Below are 17,332 nucleotides of genomic sequence, written 5' to 3' on the forward strand. Positions count from 1 at the left end.
GGAGGAATCAGGCTCCCTGACTTCAGAGTATATTACAAAGCTACAGTAATCAAGACAGTATGGTACTGGCACAGAAACAGAAATATAGAGCAATGGAACAGGATAGAAAACCCAGAGATAAACCCACGCACATATGGTCACCTTATCTTTGATAAAGGAGGCAAGAATACACAATGGAGAAAAGACACCCTCTTCAATATATGGTGCTGGGAAAACTGGACAGCTACATGTAAAAGAATTAAATTAGAACACTTCCTAACACCATACACAAAAATTAATTCATTTTGAGTTTAAGACCTAAATGTAAGGCCAGACACTATAAAAGTCTTAGAGGAAAACATAGGAAGAACACTCTGACATAAATCACAGCAAGATCCTTTTTGACCCACCTCCTAGAGAAATGAAAAGAAAAACAAAAATAAACAAATGGGACCTAATGCAAGTCAAAAGCTTTTGCACAGCAAAGGAAACCATAAACAAGACGAAAAGACAACCTTCAGAATGGGAGAAAATATTTGCAAATGAAGCAACTGACAAAGGATTAATCTCCAAAATATACAAGCAGCTCATGCAGCTCAATATTATAAAAACAAACAACCCAATCCCAAAATGGGCAGAAGACCTAAATAGACATTTCTCCAAAGAAGATACACAGATTGCCAACAAACACATGAAAGGATGCTCAACATCACTAATCATTAGGGAAATGCAAATCAAAACTACAATGAGGTATCACCTCACACCACTCAGAATGGCCACCATCAAAAAATCCACAAACAGTAAATGCTGGAGAGGATGTGGAGAAAAGGAAACCCTCTTGCACTGTTGGTGGGAATGTAAATTGATACAGCCACTATGGAGAACAGTATGTAGGTTGCTTAAAAAACTAAAAATAGAACTACCATATGACCCAGCAATCCCACTACTGGGCATACACCCTGAGAAAACCATAATTCAAAAAGAGTCATGTACCACAATGTTCACTGCAGCTCTACTTACAATAGCCAGGACATGGAAGCAACCTAAGTGTCCATCAACAGATGAATGGATAAAGAAGATGTGGCACATATATACAATGGAATATCACTCAGCCATAAAAAGAAATGAAATTGGGTTATTTGTAGTGAGGTGGATGGACCTAGAGTCTGTCATACAGAGTGAAGTAAGTCAGAAAGAGAAAAACAAATATTGTATGCTAACACATATATATGGAATCTAAAAAAAGTGGTTCTGATGAACCTAGGGGCAGGACAGGAATAAAGACAGAGACGTAGAGAGTGGGCTTGAGGACATGGGGAGGGGGAAGGGTAAGCTGGGATGAAGTGAGAGTAGCATTGCCATATATACACTACCAAATGTAAAATAGATAGCTAGTGGGAAGCAGCCGCATAGCACAGGGAGATCAGCTCGGTGCTTTGTGACCACCTAGAGGGGTGGGATAGGGAGGGTGGGAGGGAGGGAGATGCAAGAGGGAAGAGATATGGGAACATATGTATATGTATAACTGATTCACTTTGTTTTAAAGCAGAAACTAACACACCATTGTAAAGCAATTATACTTCAATAAAGATGTTAAAAAAAATAAAAAATAAAAAAATAAAGAGAAAAAAAATACATAGTTTCAATGACTTGTGCTGCTTTAACAAAACCTGCATTGATCTCATTTGACATTTTTGGCATTTACCTTAAAAGTCCATCTTTTTTTTTTTTTTTTCAGTGATCTGACAATTTTAAGTTGAGAAATTTTATTTTTGTTTTAAAAGCATTAAAAAAAAGTTTTCCTCCTCTGACAAGATATGCAACCTTTTCTGCCCGCAGTAAGTAAGATCATTTTTCTCACTGATCATGATATGTGATCTACATCAGCATATCGCCTGCATGCTAGGGATCGATCAATTCTCATGTCTGAGATTGTCATGAACTTCAGGAATGAAGCAAAATATGTATTAGCATTGTTTTTTTTGGTTACAAAGAATGTTAACATTTTTAAATTTTTGACTAGAAAAACAATATTGCAGTTTAAAATTTACTTTTAAAGAAAAAAATGGGGCTTCCCTGGTGGCGCAGTGGTTGGGAATCTGCCTGCCAATGCAGGGGACACGGGTTCGAGCCCTGGTCTGGGAAGATCCCACATGCCACGGAGCAACTGGGCCCGTGAGCCACAATTACTGAGCCTGCGCGTCTGGAGCCTGTGCTCCGCAACAAGAGAGGCCGCGATGGTGAGAGGCCCGCGCACCGCGATGAAGAGTGGTCCCCACTTGCCGCAACTAGAGAAAGCCCTCGCACAGAAACGAAGACTCAACAGTCATAAATAAATAAATAAATAAATAAAAGAACGTGAATTTCTTTTAAAAAAAAAAAAAAAAAAAAATGGTGATGTTTAAAATCAGTCCGTAGTAATGTATAATTTCAAGAAGGTGAAATTTATAATTATTGACAGAATGATTCATTTCTCGAATCACACACTAAAAATATTTGCCGTGCCCTGAAAAATATACGTAAGGAATTACACCATGTGAATGTCTTACTGCTTACAGAATCATTAACAGCTTATTAATGATTAATCATTAATAGTTTATGAACAGGACCTTAATAACTACTCTTGCCATTTTAAGGTGTATTAAGCTACTCCAGTAATTGCGAGCTAATGGTAATAAACATTATCTTATTATTGAAAGTTAAGCCAGAAATAAGGACTCTCCCATTCCTGGGCCAAAATCCACTCTGATGAGTTTAATACAGTTTATTTGGCAAATGCCAAGAGTTGATATTGTCACATGATGCTAAAAAGAAGCATAGTTTTAAATGACTTTAATGGCAAAATCCTAAAAGACTCCAGGGTAGGGATCTCATCACAAGAAAGAGGGGTGCGGGTATGTCTGTCTGTGAGGTGTGTGTCAATGTATTTTTATCTATGTTTCTGAGTCCCCATCAGCCTTGGAATGTCTCTCTTCATGGAATACTTTTAGTTATTAATTCATACATTAATAGCCCATTTCATTCCAAAAAATGCCTAAAGTAAGTCCTTCTGCATTCATGCCTATGGTTTCTAGGGATGTATGTACGAGGGGAGAGGAGTATCTGTCCATTTGTGTCTCCCTAATGGATATGCCTTTGCTCGTCTTTGTCTGCATTTCTCTAGGTCTATCTGTGTCTTTCTGAGTTATACAACTTATTTTTACTCATCAATTGACTTATACCTCATCTCATTCCAAAGAGAATTTGAGGTGGCTGCAATAGCCTATATGAACAGCTTTCTGTCTGCATTTGTCTTCCCCTGGCTTCTTCCTGCCTCATTCCAAGTCACCAATTACCCTGTATTTAAACATCAGTGTTTCCTATTTTAGTCTTCATTAACAACTTTGTCTCATTACTCATCATATAAACTTCCACATAGGTGTATCATCGGTTCTGCCATCTGTTTTCAAAAATTTGACTAACCTTTTAGTGACCGCAGGGGACTTTAGCACCCCTACTGGGTCTCAAATGTATCACAACTAAGCTTTGCAGAAGTCTGCTTCTTCAACTCCAGATCACAGCCTCCGTCCCCAAGCTATCTGAAGATCTATTGCTGAAGTCTATTCCTGGGGACAGGAAGACCTGTCCCCGGGGGTGGTGGTTTAGGGGTCAGGCCCTTGTGCAATACGATTTAATGAGCACAGAAAAAAATGGGCAAAAATCACAGGTGCTGGCTTTCTTTTGCTTCACTTAAAGCTGATACCTGCAGTTAGCTCTAATTGAGACAGTAATCAAAGCCAGTAACTGAAGCCTTATTCAACCCTGAGATCTATGTATCTTATAAATACTGAAGCGTGAACCAAATTTTTTGATAACACATTTTAAGAAAGAGAATGTAGATAAAACGGTCAGATTGATCAAAACCCTCTCCCATGAGCTATGGAAATAAGATTTCTGAAAATAGATGGGGAAAGAGTGGTGAATATTTTTAAAGACATCTTGGGCTTCAATCTCCTACTCCCAACTGAATTCCTTTTGGTTACGGACAGCCTGATGTGGCAGATTAAAGAAAACAGTAAATGATTTGGCATCTCTTTCCTAGAGAAGTAGATTCTCAATCTCCTGTCCTTTAATCTGGCTTGACCTTAGTGACTAGCTTGCCCAACAAAGTACAGTGGAAGTGAGAAAATGAGATTTCTGAGGCTAAGATAACAATCAACAGTCTTTCTGTTTCCTCCGAGCTTTTTAGGAACACTGCCTCTGAAAGCCCTCAGCCACCACGTAAGCAGTTAGACCCCCCTGAGACCCTTATGCTGGAGAGTCCACAAGAAGACGCTCGGGAAAACCACCCCAAATGAGCCCTGCTTTCTAGCTTCCCTACCAAAGTGTCAGACATGCGACTCAAGCCATACTGGACCCTCCAGTGTAGCCCACAGGCCAGGGGAATACTAATGAGTGATCTCCAAGAATTGATACACATAGAATAAAAGAACAGCCAACTGAGCCTGCCTGAACTCCCGACACGGTCGTAAGATAAAACAACATGGTTGTTTTAAGCCAACTAAGTTTTGGGGTGGTTGCAGAAGTAGGTTGCTGGAGCACCTCACTATCCTACCTGGGCTCAATCCATCCCAGACTTGTAAGTGGAATTTCAACTCCTTTCTTGATTTCCAAACAACACAAGCATCCAACACTCACATCTAACTTTCCCTCCTATGTACAATTTTGGGGTGTGTGTGTGTGTGTGTGTGTGAGAGAGAGAGAGAGAGAGAGAAAATGAGAATGGAGATATTAGCCCCACTAGACACCTACATGGTTTATGCTTATGACTTTTTTCAGCAGTTCTATGGAAGGCCTACTTGCTTCTACTGGGATATTTGAGACATATCCATCTCTCTACTACTATACCTCTTTATGATCAATACCTGTTGCTTTCACCAGGTTCCTTCTAGTGTAGCCATCAAATACAAAGTCTGTATTTCAGAAGCACCTTGAAAAAACATTTACCCTACTGGGTTTCATATAGACAATAAATATTTGCTTATTGATTGAGTGAACCTTTAACACAAAGATCTCTTTCAATAAATTTTTATTGTTCTCCGTCTGTGTTTCAGGAGCAAAGCAACAGAACATAAGGATAGTTGTGGTCCTTGAGAGCAGGAGGGTTCTGCCATGTTCCACTACCAGAGACCACTCCCTCTTACTGAAACATTTGATAATTTCCAGAAAGGAATCCCCTCGACGTTACTTTTCCAATATGATGCTATTTTTTTTTTTTTTTTAAATAACTGACAACAGGAAGAAAAATAGCTGGAGGCTACAGGCCTGGCTGAGTTGACTCCATGGGATGAATCTCTTCACGTCTAATATACACTGATGCGACATACACGCATTTCTCCAGCAATGTACACATTTCATTTTGGGAAAAAAAAATCCCTTTCCCCTCAGGGCCTCAGATTCCCCGGCCAGTCTAATGGACACATCCAGGAATACCATTCAAATGGATCATTTCATGGAGTTGTGCTTTAGGGAGTGACAGTCACACAGACATTCCCGGTGCCCCTCGAACTGTTCAAGCCACAGTACATGCTCCTCCAGATACGTCCCCGCTGTGTCTCACCCCATCCCAGCCTCTTCTCTCTACCCCTTCTCTTTACCTTTTGAAATAGGGTAATAGCTCTCAACTTGTGCTCAGAACTACTTTCGCTCTCCGCTTTGGCAGGTCCTGACTATTCTGGAGTCGCCTGGGATAATTTTCCTTATCAAAGTCACTGGTAGGAAAAACTAAGTCAATATTCCGGGAATATTCCAGTGCAAAGCATTCCAGCTACCATTCACCTAGTGCAGAATGAAGGGGGTGGATTCTGGAGCTGCTAGCTTTAGGAATTACTTTAGCTAGTGAAATTGAGCAACCCATAACTTCCTTTTATCCTCTCTAAAGTTCACCCCCAACTAGAAATATTTAATCAAAGAGTTAAACACGTGGAGGCGTTTCCCCCAGAGCAAAAGAAATAATGGAGCTAACACTCCCCATGCTGTTAGAATCATCCAAACACCCCCAAAACTGATGCCACTGAATTTGCCTGCATTTCATGACTGCTTTTCGTTTCCGATTTGGGATTAGCAAGAAAGGTAAGTCATCAGGGAACCTACTTATTACCGAGATAATAAATTGAGGAATCCATCTAGCCAGCACTGAAGCTTGGGTCATAACAAACCTCCCTCAGTTTTATGATGCCAAAGTGAAATGCCAGGAACTAGATTCTGTTTCAGAAACAGAAACTTCCCACCAAGAGTAATGAGTTGACTGTTGGAGTGTTTCAAAGTCATCGGACTCTGAACTCTATTTGCAAGAGTATTATTGGGAAGATGGTGAGAGATGGAAGAGTCTCTCTCTCTCACACACACACACACACACACGCACACAGGCTTAATTCTAAGGTCCTCTCCTTCCTCAGATAACTACAGCCAACATGGGATCTTCCCAAGGACAAAGACTAACATTCACTGATTTTTGTCCCAGATACTGTACTAAGTGGTACAACATCCTACCACACTCTTATTTCCTCTAGTTCCACACTAAATTCCAATGCCTGTGGAGACACCCTGGCCACATGGCTGATGAGTTCTCTTCCTTCATCACACACCACAGTTCAGTGTTGCGCTAAGTTTCCTTTCTCCACTTTTCTCCCTCACCCCACCCCCTTCCCAGGTTACAACGCACCTGATGACACACAAGCACTCTGGGTGCAGCCTGAGTGTTGCCCACACCTCCACGGGGAGTAGGCCTATACATTCACAGGGTCCAATTCCCCTAACTACCTCCTTGGGGAGTATTTTATTGACGTGGGAATAGGACAGACAGGAACCACAGATCTGCATGCTAATTCCTGTCGCCATAAATAATACCTACCCTGTACTCTGCCTTTGCAGATATTCACCACATTGGTGAGAACGTGCATTGTCATGTGCCCCAAGATGGTCTTTTTCTAGGTCTGCTACCCCAACCCTGCACGTAGGGCGGCCTCCATCCCCCTCCCTAGTATAAGCACCTGAGGGCCTGGTTCTTCATTTCCCTCTTTCACTCTTCTCTCCTTAGTTCTTAGCCTCATATTTGTATTTCTCAAATAAACAAAATGATTATCTCATGTGCCTTTTCTAACTGATTATAATGCTGCATTAACACCACTATGAGAATCATTAAAGTTTCTACGTTTCTCTAGGTCTGGGACAGTTTACTATTCAAATATTCCCTAAGGGAAAATATTTTTATCCCCTCAAGGAACTTTAGGAGAGGCATAATCAGTCTAATATGGGAAAGAAAAATGAAACAGTTAATTTTTCCTAATAGCTTGACTGAAGTTCTTAACTATATTTCTGAATATGACACATATCAGAGATCAATCTCCACTGACCTCCACCTAAAGTCATGTTCCTTTTTCCCTGTTACTAGGCAAAGCGCCTGTTACAGAATGAATTATGTCCCCCGAAATTCATATGTTGAACCCCTAGTACCACAGAATGTGACTGTCAATTTGGAGACAGAGCCTTTAAGAGGTAATTAAGTTTTTTACAAAAGGTCATTACAGTCGGCTCTAACCCAATCTGACTAGTATCTTTTGAAGCAGAGGAGATTAGGACACACAAGAGACACCAGGCACACACACTCACAAAGGCCACGTGAGGACACAGCCAAAAGACATTCATCTGCAAGCCAAGCAGAGAGCAGCCTCTGGGAAAACCTAACCTGCCAAAGCATTGACCTTGGACTTCTAGCCTCCAGAACTGTGAGAAAACAAACTTCTGTTTAAGCCACGCTGTCTGTGGCTCAGGTGCACCTCAGAGATGTTGTGGGCCTGGTTCCAGAACACTGCAGTGAAGCGAGTATCACAACAAAGTGAGTCATCAGTTTTTTGGTGTCCCATTGCATATAAAAGTCATATTTACACTAGACTGCAGTCTATTAAGTGTGCAATAACATCATGTCTAAAGAAACAAGGTACATACCTTAATTAAAAAATACTTTATTGCTAAAAAAATGCCAACGATCATCTGAGTCTTCAGTGAGTCATGGTAGTAACATCGAAGACTACTGATCACAGATCACCATAACAAATCCTGTTTAATAATAATGAAAAAGTTGGAAATATTGCAAAAATTACCAAAACGTGACAGAGACACAAAGTAAGCACATATTGGGAAAATGGTGCCAACAGACTTGCTTGACACAGGGTTGCCACAAACCTTCGATTTGTAAAAAGTGCAGTATCTGCGAAGTGCAATAAAGCAAGGTATGCCCCTACTTTCATATAACAGCCCAAGCAAACTAATACAAGGCCTAAGAAAAAGAAAATACTCTTTCTAAAGCTTAGATCTCTTATAGATGTCTAACATGAAAAAAAAAAAAAAAAAAGGCATGACAGAAGTTGTACATTTTTTGGTCCTGATCAACCAATTCCAAGAAAGGGACCAATATCCTCATTGAGAGGCACACCTTTTTCCTCTGGAAACTCCAAGGTCATAGCAAGGAGTCTTATAAATGAAATGTTGTTCTCCTTCTTCTCTTTCCCAGAAGGATCATTTAAGTACACATTCTCTCCCTTTGATGACACTTACTAAACCACTTTACACTTCAAACTCAAGCCCACAGCAGCTTTCTCCAAGGGTGCAGATTCTTGAGCAATTCTCATTCAACTTTCTACTCTAGTATGCCAGTAAAACCTTAGGACAGCTTTTCAAAATTGACTGGTACTCTTCAGGTAACAGATTTAATTATGTAAAACAGATGCTAAAAGTTAAACTTGAATTCTAGAATACTTGTAATCAATTTCCCTGAGAATAACTGAACCTTGGTTTTGTACAGAACTTCTCTATTGCAGCAAATTCCAAAGTTGTGTTATGTTTTGATGAATCCTAAAAGCCTCTTGTATTTTCCTAAGTTCATATCATTTACCTATTGCTATTATTATACTTAGCTTTTTTATCAATGTCCATAATGTTCACTCTTCTATTACTATTTGCCCTAAAACAATCTGTGCATATTTTTCTTTGATGACTCTTTAAATCCAAAAAGAAGGTATCTCTTTATAACTCCTTTAACATGCCAGCTGATTCTTAGACAACTTCAAATGCATGAGCTGCCGTTATCAACTTCCTTCAGTGAACTTCATCTCATCCGGCCATCAGCCAACCTCTACTCAAAATGAGCATGTAATTGTCAAGCCCATAGCTGTCGGGACAGAGACACTGAAATATCCGACCCTGGGACTATGAACTGCATTTAGTTTTTCCATTTTTAGCAGAACAAATGGGGAACTTGGGATAATCTCATCTATGTCACTTCAGAACTAGGCTTTAAATTGGGTCATCATTAACTTAGCCATTTGTCTAAAAATTGCATGATGAATTTTAGTTTATATAAATTTTGACACAGAAGTCTAATGTAAAAGTAAGATGGTATGATTGTTTCCCCCATAACAACATGAGAAATCCAATCATTTTAGCCGGAGTTCTTTCCACGTCTCTTGCGAATTTCACTCCTGCAACTTGGTATCTTCTAATATAAACTCTATTCCAGAATATTAAATTCAGAATTAAGAGAGGGGAAGAAGAATGGAGGGAGGGAGTGGGACTCTCTCAATAGCTATCACCACAGAGTGTGTAAGGTGGGAAACTCGCAAACAATAAAAACTGTCCATCCCTAGCGTACGACTGATATGTACTGCCTTAATATTTCTCTCTCTCAGTAGGGCAATCCTATGATTAACACTAAGCTTAGCTTTATCAACATATCCAGTAAACTGAAGGGAGAGCAGAAAAGTCTAGATTTTCTTTAACTTTTTATTTTATATTGGAGCATAGTTGATTAACAATGTTGTGTTAGTTTCAAGGTGTACAACAGTGATTCAGTTATACATATACACGTTATCTCTTCTTTTACAAATTCTTTTCCCATTTAGGTTGTTACATCATATTGAGCAGAGTTCCCTGTGCTCTACAGTAGATCCTTGTTGATTTCGATCTGAGTCCTTACAGGGAATGATGTGTAGAACTGGTCACCTATGAAGGTTGCCAAGAAGACCCTAATTACTGCTCACCAGGCAGCGTCTGCAGCTCCCTTTCAGAGAATCAGCGCTCTACATGTAGCAATCATGGGGACAGCCTGGGAGAGGAGGCCACCTGCTGTTATGGTCCTGGGAGACAGAGAGCCTCTTAAAGAGCAGGGGAGTCAAGTATTCGCCCAGAGTAGACACCGATTGTAAAGTCTATAGGCAAATTATGAATGTGCTGTTTATGACACCACCCACAAATCTGCTTTTCTTGTATTAGTCCTTTATTTGTTCCATTTCCCCAATTCAATGGCAAACTTGGCAAGAGTGGGATTTCTGCAGCCTTCTTTATGAGAATATCCCCTTTCTTAGGAGCTTTTAATGTCACGTAGTTATCCCTGGCTCCAGGCATATTTCACTTCTCATTATTGTACTCTTTTTAAATGCCCTATTAAATGTCTCCTCTCCTGCCTCAATATTTATAGGCTGCAAATAATTATAGATTATTATGCTCTCCAAACTGGCCTAAAGTAACTGCTCAGCTCTGATCTAATGCCTTTCAGTAGTTGAGTGTAAATCACCTTCTTTGTCCATTAACTTTGAATGGATTTGGAAAACTATGAACTCACATAAGGCATAAAGTGAAGGAAATAGTCTGACATACCTAATTGGCCCAACATCTGTCTTTCAGTTTTAGTCTCCTAGCTTCTGGTAAAACTGAGGAGGAATTCATAGCCACCTGGGGAGCCCAGCCCTTTCAAACAATGAGCTAAGACTTTGTTTTCGTCAGTCAAGTCACTAAAGACTTGTAGGGATTGCTATAGTAATAAAGTGGTCCCTCTTTGAAATGTTACGTATTTTGTCCTCCTAAGGATCCCACAGAACTCTATTTGTCAACAGGGCAGCTGCAGTGTCAAAGTGACACCATCCCACTTACTTGGTCACAGCTGGGACTCTCGCAGAAACTGTCAAAGTAGCAAGCTGTCAAGATAGTTGTAGAAGTTCCCTGCTGCTACCATGTGTCTTTCTGCTCTAGTTTTCCAGCACAACCAACGTGTCAGCAATTCCCATCACACCTGAGACAGTAAGCTTGAAGTTACTCTTTTCCCTTTTTTATTTTCTATCATCCTGATAGACAAAGACCTGGTACTATAATATAAGAGGCCTAGGGTAAATCTATTTGAAAAAATGCCTACCACTTGGAATCTATTGGCTCTTTTAATCAGCTGTAATTAACTGAGGCTTGGGAAGGAGATTGTGAGGAATATCCCTGTCCTTCACAGATTTATCCTGGAACTGGGACCAGGAGGAAAAACAGTGAAGAGTGGCACCCAGGAGCTATGGCCATGTCACTGCAGGTTGCAAGGAAATGGCCCTGCCACTCAAGTGTTCAGTTTAGCTTTCCTCTCCCATTTTCCTAAAGGATACATTAAATACACATCAATTGAACTAATAGCTGCCAAGCTCATGACTGCTTTGCCTAGAAACAGCAGCATAAATAGAACTGTTTAATTAAGTTGACTAAAATAGACTTTAGAAATTATTGCATCCAATCCTTTCACTTTATGGAGTTGGAAAGCTGAAACCAAGGAGGGATCTCCTGAGGTTACATCATGAATTCATGCCAGAGGCAGGACTAAAAGACTATAGCTTCGTTTTTCCCCTATAATCCATACTCAATTTTGTTACATAACTGAATCACACTCTTCCCACAAAAAATAACTTTCTATTACAGCACCATAGAACTGTAAAGCTTCTGTGATGTCTTTTATTTTTTTTCCTTCTTTTTGTTTTGTTTTAAAGGACACACAAAAAATTGTAAATGCAGAAACATGTTTGCAAAATATCTCTTGAGGTTCACCAAAAAATAAATAAATAAAGATGAGTTACTGTGAAGACTATCTCTGTCTCCCCTAAAATGTGTTTCAGGCTTGGGACTTTGACAGGTTTTATGGGTGTGGATGGTGAGATTAGATGGATAGCACCTTGACTCTTTCCAATTGTAGGAATTTCTGACAGATCCAAACAATATACGAAAGAGAAGGAAAGTTGCAGGTATCATCATGGGGAAATTGTCAAATGCCTCATAGTTGTTTGCAAAACTTCTGCAATCGATCTTATGATAGCTAACCATATTTACCTCTCCTACAGCTTGTTATATTATAGGAGGAGAAGAGGTCAAAATCTCTCTCTGCTATGGAACTTAGGTTCGAGTGAATTGTGCATGAGATTGCCACTTGAGTCTTAAATAGTCAAATTGAGCTCTCAATCTAGAACCCAAGAGGAAAGGAATCATTGATTCTTTCATTGTTGCTCTTTTTTGTGTATCATTCCTTTTATTATAAATATTTTCATACTCAAATAAGCAAAAGATGGGCTCAATAAAGCATTCAAGAGTCAAAAGTATCCATGCTCCCAATATTCCATTCATTCTGTAATTGATCTCAAAATTTAGAGACTGTTCAAAGCTTCCCCCTTAGAGTACACATATAAAATATTGAAAACTGACACATTTTCAAGGGTTTACACTAGTGTAAAGACATTTTGAAGCTTAAAAGGAACAATGACCTTTGTATATCTGAGATCCAAACATCCATAACAATTTTTAATGTTTTGAAAGCAGAAAATCCTTCAGTCAGACTAAAATGAACCCAAACTTGGCAAGCGAATAGCCAAATTGCTTCTCCTTTAGATGCTGCACAGCTGAAAAGTGACAAGATTTGAAAAGCTCTGCATCAGGTATAGAACTATATAGTAAAAGCTGATTGTTTTGTTTCATTCACAACTAAACGGTTCCTTTAAAATGTGTATTAAAAGACATTTCAAGCTGTCCTGTAATTTGCTTGGTCTTCTCATTTGTAAGCAATCAGGGGAAATCTGTTTTTCTGACAGTCCCGCAATCTGCTATCATAGGCAGAATTTTCTTGGCAAAGGTATTTCCTGTATTCTCCGTAGGACTCTCTGGGGCAAGCTTGAAATGTTTAACTTTGGCTTCCCAAGGTGAACTGTATCTGTGGGTGTATCAACTCATGATTTCCAAGTATGTAGAGTGTCATGTTAGGCACTCAAAGATATAGACTAACACATCCTCTCAAGCCAACTTGCTACTTGGGCTCTACTTTTCGTGTACACACAGCCTTATTGCTCTGTGTAATGACACATGTATTTAGGACTCCTGAAGCAGGTGGGTTGCTTCAGCATTTTGACCCTGAGGATATTTTGATTCTGAAGATGTTCTTATTCTAACAGGCATCTGAGAATGTGGCTGTTGACTTGGACCATTCCTGTGTCTGTGCCTGTGTGTGCATGGATCTCCTGATTGTCTTCACTGCCCTCTTGATTTATCTTTGTCTTTCCTCTATCCCTAGTACAGGAAGAGAGAAACTGTTCAACACAATGTGAACATATATACAGGCTTACCTTGTTTTAGTGCGCTTTGCTTTGTCGTGCTTTGTAGTATTGTGTTGTTGTTTTTTGTTTGTTTTTTGTTTTTTTTTGTTTTTTTACAAATTGAAAGTTTATGGTCACCCTGCATCACGCAATCGGCACCATTTTTCCAACAGCATTGGCTCACTTCATGTCTTTGTGTCACATTTTGGTAATTCTTACAATATTTCAAACCTTTTTCATTCCTGTTATTTTTGTCATGGTGACCTGTGATCAGTGATCTTTGATGTTACTATTGCAATCGTTTTGGATAAATGTGTGTGTTCTGACTGCTCCACCAACCCGTCATTCCCCCATCTCTCGCCCTCTCCTTGGGCCTCCCTATTCCCTGAGACACAACAGTATTGAAATTTGGCCAGTTAATAACCCTACACTTATCCCTGAGTGTTCAAGTGAAAGGAAGCGTTGCACATCTCTCACTGTAAAACAGAAGCTAGAAATGATTCAGCTTAGTGAAGAAGGCATGTCGAAAACAGATAGGCTGGAAAGCTAGGTCTCTTGCACCAGTTAGCCCAGTTGCGAAAACAAAGCAAAAGAAGGAAATTAAAAGTGCCATTCCAGTAAAAACACAAATGATATGAAAGCAAAACAGGCTTATTGCTGATATGGAGAAAGTTTTATCGGTCTGAAGAGAAGACCAAACCAGCCACAACATTCCCTTAAAGCAAAGCCTAATCCAGATCAAAGCCCTAACTTTCAATTCTATGACCTGAGAGAGGTGAGGGAGCTGCAGAAGAAAAGTGTGAGGCTAGCAGAGGTTGGTTCATGAGATTTAAGGAAAGAAACTGCTACATAACATCAAAGTGTAAGGCGAAGCAGCAAGTGCTGATGGAGAAGCTGCAGCAAGTTATCCAGAAGATCTCAATGAGATAATTAATGAAAGATTAATGAAAGTCACTACACTAAACAACCTATTTTCAATGTAGATGAAACAGCCTTATATTGGGAAAAATTGCCATCTAAGACTCTCATAGCTCAAGAGAAGAATTCAACGCCTGGCTTGAAAGCTTCAAAGGACAGGTTGACTCTCTTATCAGGGGTTAGGGTAGCTGGTGACTTTAAATTGAAGTCACTGCTCATTTACCATCTGAAAAGCCCAGGGTCCTTAAGAATTACCCTGTATCTGCTCTGCCTGTGCTCTCTAAATGGAACAACAAAGCCTAGATAACAGCACATTTATTTACAACATGGTTTACTGAATATTTTAAGCCCACTGTTGACACCTACTGCTCAGAAAAAAAGATTACTTTCAAAATATTACTGCTCAGTGACAATGTACCTGGTCACCCAAGAGCTCTGATGGAGACGTACAATGAGATTAATGTTGTTTTCATGCCTGCTAACACAACGTCCGTTCCGCAGCCCATGTTTCAAGGAGTAATTTCAACTTTCAAGTCTCGTTATTTAAGAAATATATTTTGTAAGGCTACAGCTGCATAGATTGTGATTACTCTTATGGATCTGGGCAGAGTAAATTGAAAACCTTCCAGCAAGAATTCACCATTCTAGATGCCATCAAGAACATTTGTGGGGCTTCCCTGGTGGCGCAGTGGTTGAGAATCTGCCTGCCAATGCAGGGGACACGGGTTCGAGCCCTGGTCTGGGAAGATCCCACATGCCGCGGCGCGGCTAGGCCCGTGAACCACAACTACTGAGCCTGCACGTCTGGCGCCTGTGCTCCGCAGCAAGAGAGGCCGCGATAATGAGAGGCCCGTGCACCGCGATGAAGAGTGGCCCCCACTCGCCACAACTAGAGAAAGCCCTCGCACAGAAATGAAGACCCAACACAGCCGTAAATAAATAAATAAATAAAATTTAAAAAAAAAAGAACATTTGTGATTCATGGGAAAAGGCCAAAATACCAACATCAACAGGGGTCTGCAAGAAGTTGATTCCAACCCACGTGGATGACTGAGGGGTTCAAGACTTCAGTGGAAGAAGTAACTGCAGATTTGGTAGAAATAGCAAGAGAATTAGAAGCGGAGCCTGAAGATGTGACTCAATTGCAGCAATTTCATGATAAAAGCTTAACAGATGAGGAGTTGCTTCTTATGGATAAGCAAAACGGGGTTTCTTGAGGTGGAATCCACTCCTGGTGTAGATGCTTTGAAGACTGTTGAAATGACAACAAAGGACTTATGATATTATATAAACTTAGCTGATGAAACAGCAGCAGAATTTGAGAGGTTTGACTCCGATTTTGAAAGAAGTTCTACTGTGGGTAAAATGTTATCAAAAAAGCATTGCATACTCAGAGAAATTGTTCATGAAAGACAAAGTCAACTGATGCAGCTAACTCCACCGTGGTCTTATTTTAAGAAGCTGTCACAGTCACCCCAACCTTGAGCAGCCACGACCCTGATCAGTCAGCAGCCATCAACACTGAGGCAAGACCCTCCATCAGCAAAAAGATTAGAACTCGCTAAAGCCTCAGATGATAGTTAGCGTTTTTTAGCAATAATTTTTTATTTAAGGTGTGTACATTTTTTAGATATGTTATTGCATACTTAATAGACTAGCCTAGTGTAAACGTAACTTTTATATGCACTGGAAAACCAAAAAAAATTGGTGACTCACTTTATCGTGATACTTGCTTTATTGCAGTGGTCTGGAACAAGACCTGCAAGATCTCTGAGGTCTGCCTGCATGACAAAATGTAAACAGCATTATATCAAGTTGGTCACTTTATAAATAATATTTTTTCTACTTTATAATCATTTGAATATTCCTGGTCCCACAGAAAATAGGTAGTGGAACTGTGGTTTGAAGATAGGTCTGTGTGCTTCCAAAGATCAAGCTCTTAACCTCTCTGTTATAATTTTCTAGATTAAGTGTTATGTAATATATCATTTAGAAGAAAATATGAACACTTTGTTCCTGGAATCAGAAATGATAAATGATTTGTATAGTCCTTAAGGGACCACAAGTTTGTCCCCACTAATTTGAGATGCTCAGAGGAGGACAGGAGTGGACAACCATATCAAATCCCTATCAAGACAAGGGAGGTTGAAGACCTACCCAGATTAGAAGAGCTGGCTGACTGGCACCCAGGAGATAGAGATTTCCTGAGGCTTTTCTTCCTCCCTTCATCCTAAAGAGTGACAAACAGCTTCAACTTTTTCTCAGGGTAATTAACTGTTTTTTCCATTACAAAGGGGGACAAAACCCAGGATTGCCTTTTTAAAACATTCCTTCTCAAACTGTAGATATGTGTCAGAAGAAAGAAATATGCCCTATATGAGGTGGACCTGTGGGTGTGGTTTTACTGTTTGTATAACCCTAAATTCTACCATCTGTTTTGCATTTCTAGAAACCGAATCTACTGAGCTTAACTGGTTAACTTTTGTGGTATAATAAAGAATATATCGTCCCAGGTTCCTAGCACAGAGCTTCATAAACCCTTGGAATTTGCTGAGCGACAGGAGTGTCTTTGCTGTGTTAATGAAGTGATTCTTGGTGGGTCCCTAGATAGCTCAGAGTAGGGGCTGGTCAGCAGAAAGACCAACCACCAGTGATCAGAGGATTGGAACTTTGGGCCAGCCAGATCTCCAGGGAGAGACTGGAGGAGGGCTCAGGGAGGGCAGAGATCGAATTTGATCACACAGCCAATGAATTAATCAATCACAGCTACATAGTGAAAACACCAGTAAAATACCTGGACACCAAGACTCAGAAAGGCTTCCTAGTTGGTCAACACATTAATGTGCTTGGACGGTTATTCATCTGAATTCCACTAGGAGAGAGCATAAAAGTTTTGTGTTTCCCTTCTACTCCCCAGACCTTATCCCTAAGCATCTCTTCCATTTGGCTGTTCTTGAGTTCTATCCTTTATAGTAGAACTATCATCGGAAGTGCAGGGCTTTTAGTGAGTTATGTTA

The sequence above is a fragment of the Balaenoptera physalus genome (assembly GCF_965194825.1).
Source record: "Balaenoptera physalus genome assembly, chromosome: 1".
NCBI classification, from domain to species: Eukaryota; Metazoa; Chordata; class Mammalia; order Artiodactyla; family Balaenopteridae; genus Balaenoptera; species Balaenoptera physalus.